The following is a 12,733-nucleotide window of genomic DNA, read 5'->3' as shown; positions in this document are numbered from 1 at the left end:
AAAAGAGAGAGGTTGCTGGGCTGAGTGAGTCACCTGACCCAGGCACGACTGTGTTAGCATCGGTTCAGCGAGCAAGGCTCCTGCGATGGAGGACACTGCCATGTAATGCCCTTTTCCACACGCCCTTTGCTGCTGAGCTGATTCAGTACTGGTCCTGCATTGCTTCTTCTCCCCACTAGGCTCTGAGAAGAGTGTTAAAATCACTGTGCTAGTCAAAAAAAAAAAAAAAAAAAAGGGTGGCTGGGCCGTGGTGGCACATGCACTAGGGAGGCAGAGACAAGCGAATCTCTGAGTTTGAGGCCAGCATGGTCTACAGCATGAATTCCAAGACAACCAGGGCTACACACAGAAACCCTGTCTCAAAAAGCTAAAAGAAAAAAAAAAGATTATCGAGACAGACAGATCCCAAGTATATTCACCAGGGACTCTCATTTCAGAATGCTGCTCAATTTTGTTTGAAAATCGGAGAAAAGATATCTCCTTTAAGACTCGTCTGGGGCTTCATTTCTCTCTGGAATTCACCTTTGATGTTCCTACCTTCACCAGCAGGTAGCCTTTCAATAACTTATATGATATCAATTCACCTGCCAAATATTTATTCAACTCATTAAATGCCAAGCTGAGTTTTAGGTCATGCGTGGGTAGAATTTAACAATATCGATCTTTTCTAACATCACAGAGGTTGTGATCTAGTGTGGCAGAGGAGCAATGACAAGTAAATACATAAGATAATGTTGGTAAAGAACGAAGGGCTGCAGCCATGTGTTATAGGATAAACAGGAGAGGGTGGTGATGTGAAAGGAATTCAGGGGTGATCTCTCTGGGGAGGAGAAGCTGAGCACATCTTAAAAGGATAGAGGACTGTGGAATATGTGGACATCTGGGCAGAGGGAAGTTCCAGAGGGAGCGGCAATCTATCTCACAAGTCAGCTTGGCCTGCTCCAGGAAAAGCAAGCAGGTCCGTGCCAGCAGGCTGAGGGAGTGAGTCAGAGGGCAAGAAATCAGGCTGGGGAACAGGCAGAGGTCAGAGATTTTTAACCTTATGTAGCACTAGTAGGAGTTTGGATTTTATTCAAAGTATTATGAGAGGCCACTGAGGCAGGGGTGAGACTGTCCTTGCTGCAATCACATGAGCTTTATTGACAGGACAGGAACCAGTTCACTGGGGCCGAAACTCATTTCCCACGCAGGGGTAGAGAGTTGGACCCGAGAAGCTGGGAGAAGGGGTCTTTAAGGGAAGAAACCACAATCCAGTAATCCAAAGGGGGTAGGGAGGGCATCACTGGAAAATTCCGAAAATACCAGTGATCATTAAAAAATTCTGAAAATACCAGTGATAATCACAAGGGGGTAACTCCCTGTTTCTCAAGATTATTCTCAGGATTATAATCTAACTTTATCATCAGCTAGTTCCTGAAACAGAGAGGGGTATGGATTTATCTGGGTCTTTCACTCCCCAACTTGTTTTTTTTTTTTTTTTTAATCATAGTGTTTCATGGCAGCCATAGAAACCCTAACTAAGAGGTTTAGTTCATTTTTGCCATGGTGGGACGCATGGCAGCACACAGGAAGACACGATAAACACAATGGTGAGAGTTCTATGTCTTGATCACCAGGCAGCAGGAAGAGAGAGACTGGGTCTGGCTTGAGCCTTTGAGACCCCAAAGCCAATCCCCAGAGAGACACTTCCTCCAACTAGCCATACACACTCCAACAAGGTCACACCTCCTGAGAGTGCCACTCCCTGGCGACCAGGCATTCAAATCTATATGCCTATGAGTCTGTTCTTATTCAAACCAACACAGCCACCTTCACAGGAAATGTTAATCTTGCTGGGCTTCTTGCTCCTCAGATGGCAAGAGGTTTCAACCTATCTCCGAGTGAGGGGCTCTTTTTCCTCCTTACTGCCCCACAGTTTTTCTTGTCTATTTTTGCTCAGAGTAAGTTGGACTTTCTGAAGAAAAGTTGGACTTTCTTGTCAGGTATAAAGACATTTAAAAAATGTTCCCTGTGTTTTGAGTCTTAACAATTGCATGACTATTGGGACCGTTGTTTGAAACAAGAAACATCAGACAGAGGGCTCACTATGAGTATGTGTTCTTCAACTATAGATGATATGGAGGCAGCTAGAGATGGGAGCATGGATTTCAGAAGCATAAATGTTAGGTAGGCAGCAGGAGATAGGATCCAGCACTGATGGAGGAAGGTCATTGGTTAAAAAATAAAGAAACTGCTTGGCCCTCATAGGTTAAAACATAGGTGGGAGGAGAACAGAATGCTGGGAGGAAGAGGAAGTGAGCTCAGAGGCCATGCTCCCCTCTCCCGGGTAGACGGCTGAAGCTCCAACCCAGGATGGACGTAGGCTAGAATCTTCCCAGTAAGTGCACCTTGGGGTGCTACACACATTATTAGAAATGGGCTAGTCCAGGTGCGAAGGTTAGCCAAGAAGAGGCTAGATATAATGGGCCAAGCAGAGTTTAAAAGAATCCAGTTTCCATGTTGTTATTTTTGGGCATAAGCTAGCCAAGTGGCCAGGAGCTGGGCTGTGGGAAGAGGCCCGCAGCTCCTACAACACAGCACAGAGAAATAGGTTCTATATTCTTCTTTTTAAAGCCATGGATCAAATGACCAGGAGGAGCCTAGATAAACAAAACATTAAAAACCTGGGTTTTGAGATGTGGGAAGGAAGATCAACAGAGAGATGGCGAAAGAAAATACACAGTGAGATCTGAGGGGTTTTCCAGCCACAGCTGCAGGCAAGATAAACGAACTCAGCGATGTGTATAGGTCAATGAGAAGAGATCTCTGTACCTGGACAAAGGCATGAAGACTCAGCTAGCGTGGGTGCGAACCACAGAGCGAGCCGAGGAAGTAGCTGAAGTGAGCACAAAGCCGTGGTTTCTCAGATACATTTCAGGAGTTGGATGAGAAGGGAATGTCTGAAGTCGGTTCTTACTCTTGTCAGATGAGGATGTCACATCACCCTTTTTTCCTCTTGGAGAAGACTGGGTGAAGCAGAATTAGCACTCCTCTTGGTTTGGTCTCCTCACTACTGAGATTACAAGTATCCCATCACCCCTGGCTCCTTCTCAGGTATTAAAGGTAAGGACACAGGACTTGAAACGCGGTGTCCCTCATTGCTAGGGTCAGTCTGAGGGACTTTTGCCTGAGAGTTTGGGTTGCATAGAAGAGTTGGAGCCAAAGTACGTGGAGTGAGGTGGTGAGGGTGTCAACTGGCCATACTGAGTCGAGATTCAGAACTTTACTTTGTCCTGAAGTTTCGTAGTGGGTAAGATAAATCACTCAGCTGTGGGATGTGTGCCCACCTGCCTTTTTCCTTTTCTTATTCCATACGTGCCTACAGCCTGTGGGAAGGTACCACCCACGTCCCACTTGTGGGAAGGTCTTCTCCCTAAACCTCCTTTGGAAATGTCTTCACTGACATACCCAGAAGAGTGCTTGTTCCTGCCGTGTCTCAGTGTAATCAAGTTGGCAATTAAGATTGTATCTACAAAGTAAGTTATGGGGGAGGAAAAAACATCCCAAGTCCCCTCTGTTTAACAAGTCCTAGGTCTTATTACGATGTGGTGTAAACGGAGCTGTGGCTCTCAGCCTTGGCTGCACGTTAGAATGACCCAGGGGTGCTTATCACAGCCTTTGATGACCAGGCATCCAGGTGGTGCTGGAGTCAGTCAAGCCTGAGAAACCTGCTGGAAAGCTGCAAATCAGAATTCAGATTTTAACAGTGTCCCAGCTCTTTTACGTGCCTGAGAGATTGCTGGCAATTGGCAAATTTAAGTTTTTCTGAAGTGGTCTAAGCCAGTTGCAACACTAGGTGTCGCTGTAGAAAAGATGAACGCTGTAAAGAAACTTTGTAGGTCTCAGAACAATGCCAGTGGGAACTATTGAGCACAGGGCTTTTAATGAGACTAAATTGCAGACACAAGAGAATGTACTTAATTTACTCCTTTCCTAGAAAACAATGAAAGTTTCTGGTGAAAGCATTTGGTTTCTGCAACTATATCCTTACACGTCCTTGCCTGTGTAACTCTTGGTATTGAAATCATCAGAATTAGACATAATTCAAGTGCTATCTAAAAGAGAAACGGTTATATTATATTCACTCAACTTCTTTTCATGGCAATACAGGGATGTCTGAAAAAGACTGATAAAAACATTTAGTTTAAAAAAATCAACATATACAATTTGATAACTGTAGGACTAACAAAAACCAACTCAAAATTATGCAAGAAAAATAAAATAAATGACTATGGCTTGAATGCTGGTAATGGAGTCTATAGATTGTGAATGTTATTTTCTTTTGTAAATGATTCTTTGATAATCCCCCTAAACAACCCACAATTCCCACTAAAAACAAAAACCCCCAAAACTTACTTTGCTGTTCTTCTTGAGTTGCCCACAATACACGTTGAACCATTTTCATCTTCTGTTTCTGTCTTCCCACTTCAGAAACCTGGGCAGAAGCAACATGCTCACATACATGACTGCCGCGTGATAAGGCTGACAGCTGTGTATGTGGTTCGATAAGATTTGTACGGATGCTTTCTTCAAATTCTATTCTGGGGGGTTTATAAATGGGCAACTTGTGCTGTGTGGTTAGTTCCAGGGCAGGGTCAGTAATTTCTGCTCATGGGTAGAGACATAATTGAGCCTGGGAAAATACAATAATAAAAAAAATTATCTCTTGGGCCAATGAGATGGCTCAGCAGATAAAGGAGCTTGCCTCATCAAGCCTGAGGACACGAGCTTGATCCCTGGAACCTGAGGAAAGGCAGAAGAAGATAGCCAGCTCCTGATGCCCTCCGATGTCGGCAGGAGCTCTGTGGCATACACGACCCCCGTCCCCATCATGCACCTTTGCACAAAAGTAGCAAGAAAGAAAACAGTCTCGCTGTTGACTGAGCATTAAGTCAGAAGGTGATACTCATTTGTCAGGCAATCTCTTAAGAGACCACAGTCTCATCTTTCAAAGTAGTTAAGCAGGTACAACCCGTAATCATTCTGTGTGTGTGTTTGTGTGTGTAAACAGTAGCTAGACAGTTCTCCCGTGAGAGGATTTTGCAGTAGCATTTGCTCAAAACAAAACAAAACAAAACAAAACAAAACAAAACAAAACAAAACTCGTCCTACATCCCGCAAGTAATGGGTTTGCTATCTGTGTTAGTTAGTTCAGCTCATCCAGTGGAAAAACAAACATCTCCTATCTGTATGCCAGATGGGGGCTTGCACTTTGGAACGGAGGTATCCACCAAAGTCAGTCTCCCACAGTCTCAGGGAAACAGAAAGAATGGCACTGTCTCCCTTGACGGTTAACATTTAGAGAGGGCTGTGGGGGTCTGAAAAAGGATATTTCTGTGTCTTAAAGTTGGCAAAAAAAGTGCTCATACAGCTGTTTAAACACGGCCAGTGAGATGGCCCGATGGGTTAAATGCTTGCTACGAAGTCTGAGTTTGGTCCGGGGACACACACGGTATAAGTGAAAACCAGCTCTTGTGGGTTGTCCTCTGATTTCCAAATCAATAAAAGAAAGTGCCAAGCATTTAAGTGTGCATATATTTCAAAGCCACAGAAAGAATGTCAAGGTAATACTTTCTAGTCAGTGCTCTGGGAAAAGGAAAGTGGCAGGCAGCTCTTCCTTCACAGCAATGCTGAGGACTTAGGCCTCTTAAATTCAAACTTGTCATTTCATTGTTAGTGGCCTTAACAATTCCCAAACTGACTAAATGACTGGAGGCCCTTCTGCAACTTAACTGGCATCTCTTTTCCTCTCTTTGACTTCTATTAAGTTTGGGAAGTTTTTTTTTTTTTTTTTTTTTTTTTTTTTTTTTTTTTTTTTTTTTTTTTTTGCAGAGATAAAACAGATCAGAGGAGAGGAGGTGAGTGTGGGCTTCACTTCCAGAACCGGGGCTTATGGTTCATGCTCAGTTCCTCACTGGCTCTGTTGTCTCCATCTGAGCTCAGACAAGCTCAGAACACCAGTCAGTTATACAGAGCTCCTTCTCGTAGTAGCCGGTCCCCATGGATGACAGCAGTCACATCCTGCATCTATCACATGACACCTTGATGAAGCATGTCCTTGCCTGTCATTATTTTAACCAATATTTTTAACAATAATCCCAAGATGCAAGTGTTATAATCCATATTTCCTCTACAGCTGTAGCAGTCATTGGTAGTTTAGATACCACATGTTATAATTTCTGTATTGTAGTTTATTTTCCACATATGATTTTTAGCTCCCCCATCTTCCTTCTCTCTCTTGAGACAAGAGCTCACTATGTAGCCCAGGCTGGCCTGAAATTTGAGGTCCTCCTGCTTCAGTCTCTAGTGCTTAAAATTTTATTTTCAAATTAAAATATAGTTGGAGAAAATTTTAGAAAAAGGAAAGAAGTCTTCTATTATTTCTTGACATAAAAACATTTTTTATATCCAAGGGCATAAAATATAGTTTATTCTGGTGCCAAATATGAGTGACCATGGCCTGGAAACAGATTCAGGCTATCCCAAATTCCCAATTTCACAAAGTTTGTGTGTACACATACACACATGCACACACACACACATGCACACACGCACACACACACATCAGATTGAAGAAAGTCATGAAGTGAATACTTTTCAAATTGAAACCATCAGAGAGATGGGCTACAGAAGTGTAGAAGTGGGGGTTTGGGGGACCCTGCTATAAAGTTCAGATGCTATCTGATGACATTCTTAGGCCTTGGATTGGTGAAAGCCAGAGGCTGGTGGTCTATTAAGTTATTACAATCCAAAAAGTCTCACATGATTTGCCACAAAGATATTAAGTCAGAAACAGAGGTGGCCAAGGAATGCTGTTAAGGGGTTCAAAGGTAGCCTAAAGTAAACTGCATTTAGGCTCAGGACCTGCAGCGTTTCACCCTCTCCTAACCTGTCAATCAGCCTTTGTAGATGCTCATTGTAAGGCACAGCTTTTTGTAGGGACCTTTCAAAGTACATGCATGGCACTCAGTTGCCCAACAGTGCAGCTGTGGAACAGCTCTTAATTGTGAGTAGAGAATAAAGATGTATAAAATCAGAGGTTGACACCAGTTATGTGTGCTTTAAATATACTGAATGAATTAAATATCCTCTAAAACTCATCACTCAATATTGCTGCCAAGGTTAAAATTATACATCAAAAGAAGCAGATGCAGCTCAGAGGTTTGATACATATTACTCAGTACTTACTGCTTTAAAGCGCCAATATTGTCTCCAGAGCAGCTGATGGGATTGCTTTTGTTTTAAAAATAGAATCAACAGGGCTTATGTTTTATCCAGAGTGATGTAACCAAATCAAATACTTTTCTTTCTCTAAAAATTTTTATCAGGGATGTTTTTCTGAGTTATCTGGATATTGCAGATATTGTGACTATGAGGGTTCAAGCCTCCTCTTCTGACCCGCAGTGACTCCCACTTTCTGGAGACCCAAGTCTTCAGAGATGCATTCTCTACATTTTGCCCTAATTGCTGAGCTATATTCTTTATCAAAGATGAAAATAATGCTCCCTATTACTGTGAATACACATCTGTATTTTACTATCGCTGATCTGCTAAGCCAACAAGGCATTCAGTTCCTCTTAATCAAAATCTCAGAGCAAAGTTTGCACTTTAAGCCTGTGAATCTTAATGTGATAGTGTGAACCTGAGAGTGTGAACTGGATAGTGCGAACCTGAAACCACCAAGGACCAAGAAAGAGAAGGGAAGCTTGCAAGGAAAGGTGATCAATTCTCTGACTCTAGTCTTTTGCATGGGGATTTTGGTAGTTGAAATAATAATGCAGCTGGGAAGATGCGGCATGAAGACCTGAGTTCAAATCCCCAGAACACATGTTGAAAACTGCCTGTGAGGCTGTGGTGTGTGGCTCAGTGGAAGGGTGCTAAGATAGCAATCATGAGATCTTGTGTTCCACCCAATCCCACCAAATAAAGAAAAAGACAATTGGTTGCAGCAGTGCATGTCTGTGATCCTCACACAGCGGAAGTGGAGACTGATTGGTCCTTGAAGCTCACTGGTCGGTCAGTCTAGAATTGGAGAGCTCCAGGTTCAGTGAGAGACCTTGTCTAAAATAAGAAGTTGAAGAGCAAGGATGTCACCTGTGCACACACATCTCTTCCCCCCCCATGTTAATGCCTTCATGAATATCTTATACATGCACATATACAGAGGAATATTATTATTATTATTATTATTATTATTATTATTATTATTATTATTATTATTACTATCAAAAGTTGCCAGGTAAGCAATAAAAGATCTAGTACTGGGCCAAAGTTTCCAATCCTTTGCTTTTTTTAGGTTTTATTTTATGTGTATGAATGTTTTGTTTGCATGCATTTATGTGCATTACTTGCATGCCTGGTGCTTTAGAGGTCAGTAGAAGGCACCAGAGCCCCTGAAACTGGAGTTACAGACAGCAGTGAGCCAGCATGTGGATGCAGGGAACTAAACCCAGGTCTTCTGCAAGAACACCAAATGCTATTAGTCACCAAGCCGTATCTCCAGCTCTCAAAGCTTCCAATTCTGAGAGCTGAGAACCTGTATTTTAAAAATTCCTACAAAATACCATCTTCTGGACATGATACAACCATTGCAAGGATATTCTCAAAGCAGCTGTGGGGTCTGCACGAGACTGGCAACTGTCACTCACAGACACAGAGATGGGAAGGGGCCCATCTCTGCTGAGTGATTAGCTCCTGACATAATCTGGGAGAATATCTATATCAGCTGTATACACATTGATGTGCCTACCAGGCTTCAAAGGAGAGTTCCAAATCCTTGATCTCAGAGATGGTCCTGATTAAGCTCAGTGGGTCACAAAACAAAACAAAACACAACAGACAGGAGTGTAGGAAAAGAATGTGTAGGGAATGGGGGAATAATAGGGGTGGGAGAGAGACAAAGAGAGGTGCCGGGCAAGGGAGAGTTGGTGTGGGAAGGCCTTCTGTATATGTGTTGCTTTTATTGGTTAATGAATAAAGCTGTTTTGGCCAGTGTCTTAGCAGAATAGGGCAAGGTGGGAGTTCCAAGCAAATAGAGGAGGAGAGAGTAGGCAGAGTCAGAGAGAAGCCATGCAACCCCACCAGAGAGAGACGCTGGGTGGAACCTTGCCGGTAAGCCACAGCCATGTGGCAATACACAGATTAATAGAAATGGGTTAATTTAAGATATAAGAGTTATCCAGAAATATGCTTAAGCTATTGGCTAAAAAGTATTGCAAATAATATGGTTTCTGAGTGATTATTTTGAGTCTGAACAGCCGGGAAACAAACAGACAGCCTCCCCCAACAGGAAGTCATCAGAATGCATATTTATACATGTATTAAATAGTCAAAGGCCAAATTTAATGAATTAAAAAATTCTGATACAGCAAGTTTACTAATCTGAAATGAAAGGTCTAGGTGGCATCACTGTTACCGTTTCATAGACTCAACCGTTTTCTCTGAAATATTTATGTTTATTTACTCTTCTGATAAATTGAGATACTATCACATGAATATTGCACTGTGTATCATGTGCAATGGAAGGACCCCAACACTGATTAATGTGAGCTGGCCGTGACTCTAATAACTACTCCATCTGGGTGTCTGATCCCTTCACCACGTCTAATTTTATTTGACCACTTAGGCTATTACCTCCCTTCTCATCCCTGCTCTTGCTAGCCTGCCTTTCCTGATGTGCCCCCATTCGATCTGATTCCCCTGCTTGATTTACATGGGTTGGAGGTGGCACAACTTGAAACACATAAGGAAGTTTCTGCATGATTTCTCTCAGTGTTGTGCAACATATTGATATAAAAGCAACTTAACTAAAGAAGGACTTTTTGTAGCTCAAGATCCAGCCGATGTCATTCTTCTTGGCAGGGAAGGCATGGTGAGAAGGCTGGGGCACTGCATCTGCAGACAGAGCAGAGCGTGACGGCCACCTGCATTCATATCCTTTTATTCCTTGTTCATCTTTATTCGGTCTAGGACCTCAGCCCACTTTCAGGATGGGTCTTCCCTCCTTTGCTCAACAAATGCTCCGAAAACACCCTCATGGGGCATACTCTAGGTGACGCTAAGTCCAGGTAGGTTGGCAGTGAAGATATGCCATCAGAGTTTTCCTACCAGAAGAGGAAGTTCAATCAGCAGACGGGAGAGGGGAAGGAAAGATGTTTGCTGATCTGAAGGAAACAGCAAATATGCAATATTCCAGTTTCAATTCTTGATATTTTCTTTAGTATTTTATACTCACCACTTTTTCATGTCCTCAAGTAGTCTTTGATCCCCCCTTGCTGGATCTCTCTATGTTAACCCAGGCTAATCTACAACTCAACTTGCCTGGGTTGGCCTGGAACTTAAGATCTTCCTGCTTCAGCCTCTTGAGTCCTAGGATTAGAGGCACGTGTGTCACCACATGTAGCTTGAAAATCTGGTATGTTATTAACAAATTAACTACTTTATATTCTTCTATTGGTTACTTATTATTGTGTAAAAAGTTATCTTCCAAAATCAGCAGGCTACATCAACAAAAATATGTATCATACAGTGAATGTTTCCATGTGAGGAATCTCAGGGTTTGGTTGGACATTCTGGTCCAGGGTTTGACACAAGATTGCGGTCAGCTGCTGTGATGATGTCCCATCCAAGGGTAAGGTCCTCATGGGCACTTGCTCTCAGTACGCAGACCAGTTACAAGTCTCTTCATTAACCACTGCACACTGGAAAAAAAAGCTTCTTTTACCATGGTTGAGGTATTCTTTTATAAACCTAATATGTACTAATTATGTGAAAAATGGGCTCCTTTATGACATTTTCATACATGTACATACTTTAACCATCTTAGCCCATTATCTTTTCTTGTTTCTGCCCTAACTAGTCCCCTTATACTTTCATAGATTCTTTAAAAAATCTAAATCGTGCATAAGGGAGGCAATGTGGTATTTGTCTTTTGGTGTCTGGTTTATTTCACTGAGCAGAGTAATCTCTGGTTCCACTCATTTTCCTGTAAACAATGTGTTCTTCTTGGTGATCAAATGACACCCCATCCAGTATATACACACCACATTTCTTTATCCATTCATCTACTGATGGGGACCTAGGCTAATTCTGTACCGTGACTGGAATGGTGTTACTTCTGCCTTCTTTCCTTGGTCATACGCTGAAGCATGTGGGAAGAGACTGCACAGGAAGCTGCTCACCACAAGCACCCTTTCTTTACAGTCAGGCAATTAAGTGGTTTATACCTTGTTTAAATAAGGGTTGAGAAGATGGCTCAGTGAGTGAAGTACTAACCAAGCAGGAATGACAACTTGAGTTCATATTCCAGCACACCCATAAATAAAAAGCTGGGTGTGGAGGAACTGGCCTGTGACCCTAGAGCTAGAAGGGGTGGAAAGAGAATAATCTCCAGGGCTTGCTGGCCGGCCAGTGTAGACAAGATGGGTGTTCTAAGTTCAGTGAAAAGTGATAGAGAAAGATACTAGAAGTTAACCTCTGCTTCTACACACAAGCACAGATGAGTGTATCCACGCCCCCATACATACACCACACCCACATCCACACACAAGAGTTTAAGTAATGCCATATTAAAATGAGTTTTGTCAACATTTTCTTTTTGTGTATGTTTCAGGTATTGAATTATTCGCTAAAGAGTATGCATTTATTAAAGACTTTAAACAGATATGTATGTGCATATGCATGTGTACATATATGTACCTGCTTGTCTGTATGTCCACTGCATAAGTGCAGGTCCTGGAGAGGGTGTGAATCTCCTGGAATGGAGTCACACAGTTGTAGACCCCCTAATATAGGTGCTGGGACTCTAACCCGGATTCTCTGCAAGGGCAGGAAGTGCTCTTAGCTGTTGAGCCATCTTCCCACCCCTGTGTAAGCCTTTATATGTTGTAGTAATTAAAAGAAATTTCTGCAACAAGCAAAGATGATATTTAAAAGTAAGAAAACATATAAAAAAAAACCCGCAAAAATAAAGCCAGGTGTGATGACACATACCTTTAATCCCAGCACTCAGAAGGTAGAGGCAGGTGGATCTCTGAGTTTGAGGCTAGCCAGGTCTACATGGTGAGTTCCAGAACAGCCAGGGCTACACAGAAAAAACCCTGTCTTGAAAAAAACAAAGCAAAGCAACACCTCCCCCATCTCTAAAAGTAATTATTGAGAAATCAGATGATTCATACAAATAAAATCACATCCCGCCAAAGGCATACTCTTTATTCTCTAAGAAAACTTGGAGAGTTTATTACACTCCCATTAATACAAGGAGAAAGACATATGGATGGTCCACTCTGGCAATGTGTCTGAGGCCATTACTCCATCTTCTTAAATCCCTTCTGTCTGGTGCTCCAATTTGGGTCTCTGTCTCTATCTTGATCCATTGCCAGATGAAGGTTCTAAGGTGATATGCAAGATATTCATCAGTATGGCTATAGGATAGGGTCATTTCAGGTTCCCTCCTCAGTTGCTCAAGGTACTAGCTGGGGACATCTTCCTGGGCACCCACGAGCCTCTCTAGAGTCTATTCTCTTGCCAACCCTAAGATGGCTCCCTTAATTAGGATATATATTTCTGTGCTCCCGTGTCCACCCTTTCCTTATCCCAACCATCCCGTTTCCCCAAGCTCCCCCCATTCTCCCCTTCTCACGTTTCTCACCCCATTTCCCCTTAGCCCCATGCCACCTCACCCCCAAGTTCCCAG

This window comes from Microtus ochrogaster, unplaced genomic scaffold (genome assembly GCF_000317375.1).
Source record: "Microtus ochrogaster isolate Prairie Vole_2 unplaced genomic scaffold, MicOch1.0 UNK61, whole genome shotgun sequence".
NCBI classification, from domain to species: Eukaryota; Metazoa; Chordata; class Mammalia; order Rodentia; family Cricetidae; genus Microtus; species Microtus ochrogaster.
Note: the sequence above shows the minus strand (reverse complement) of the source record.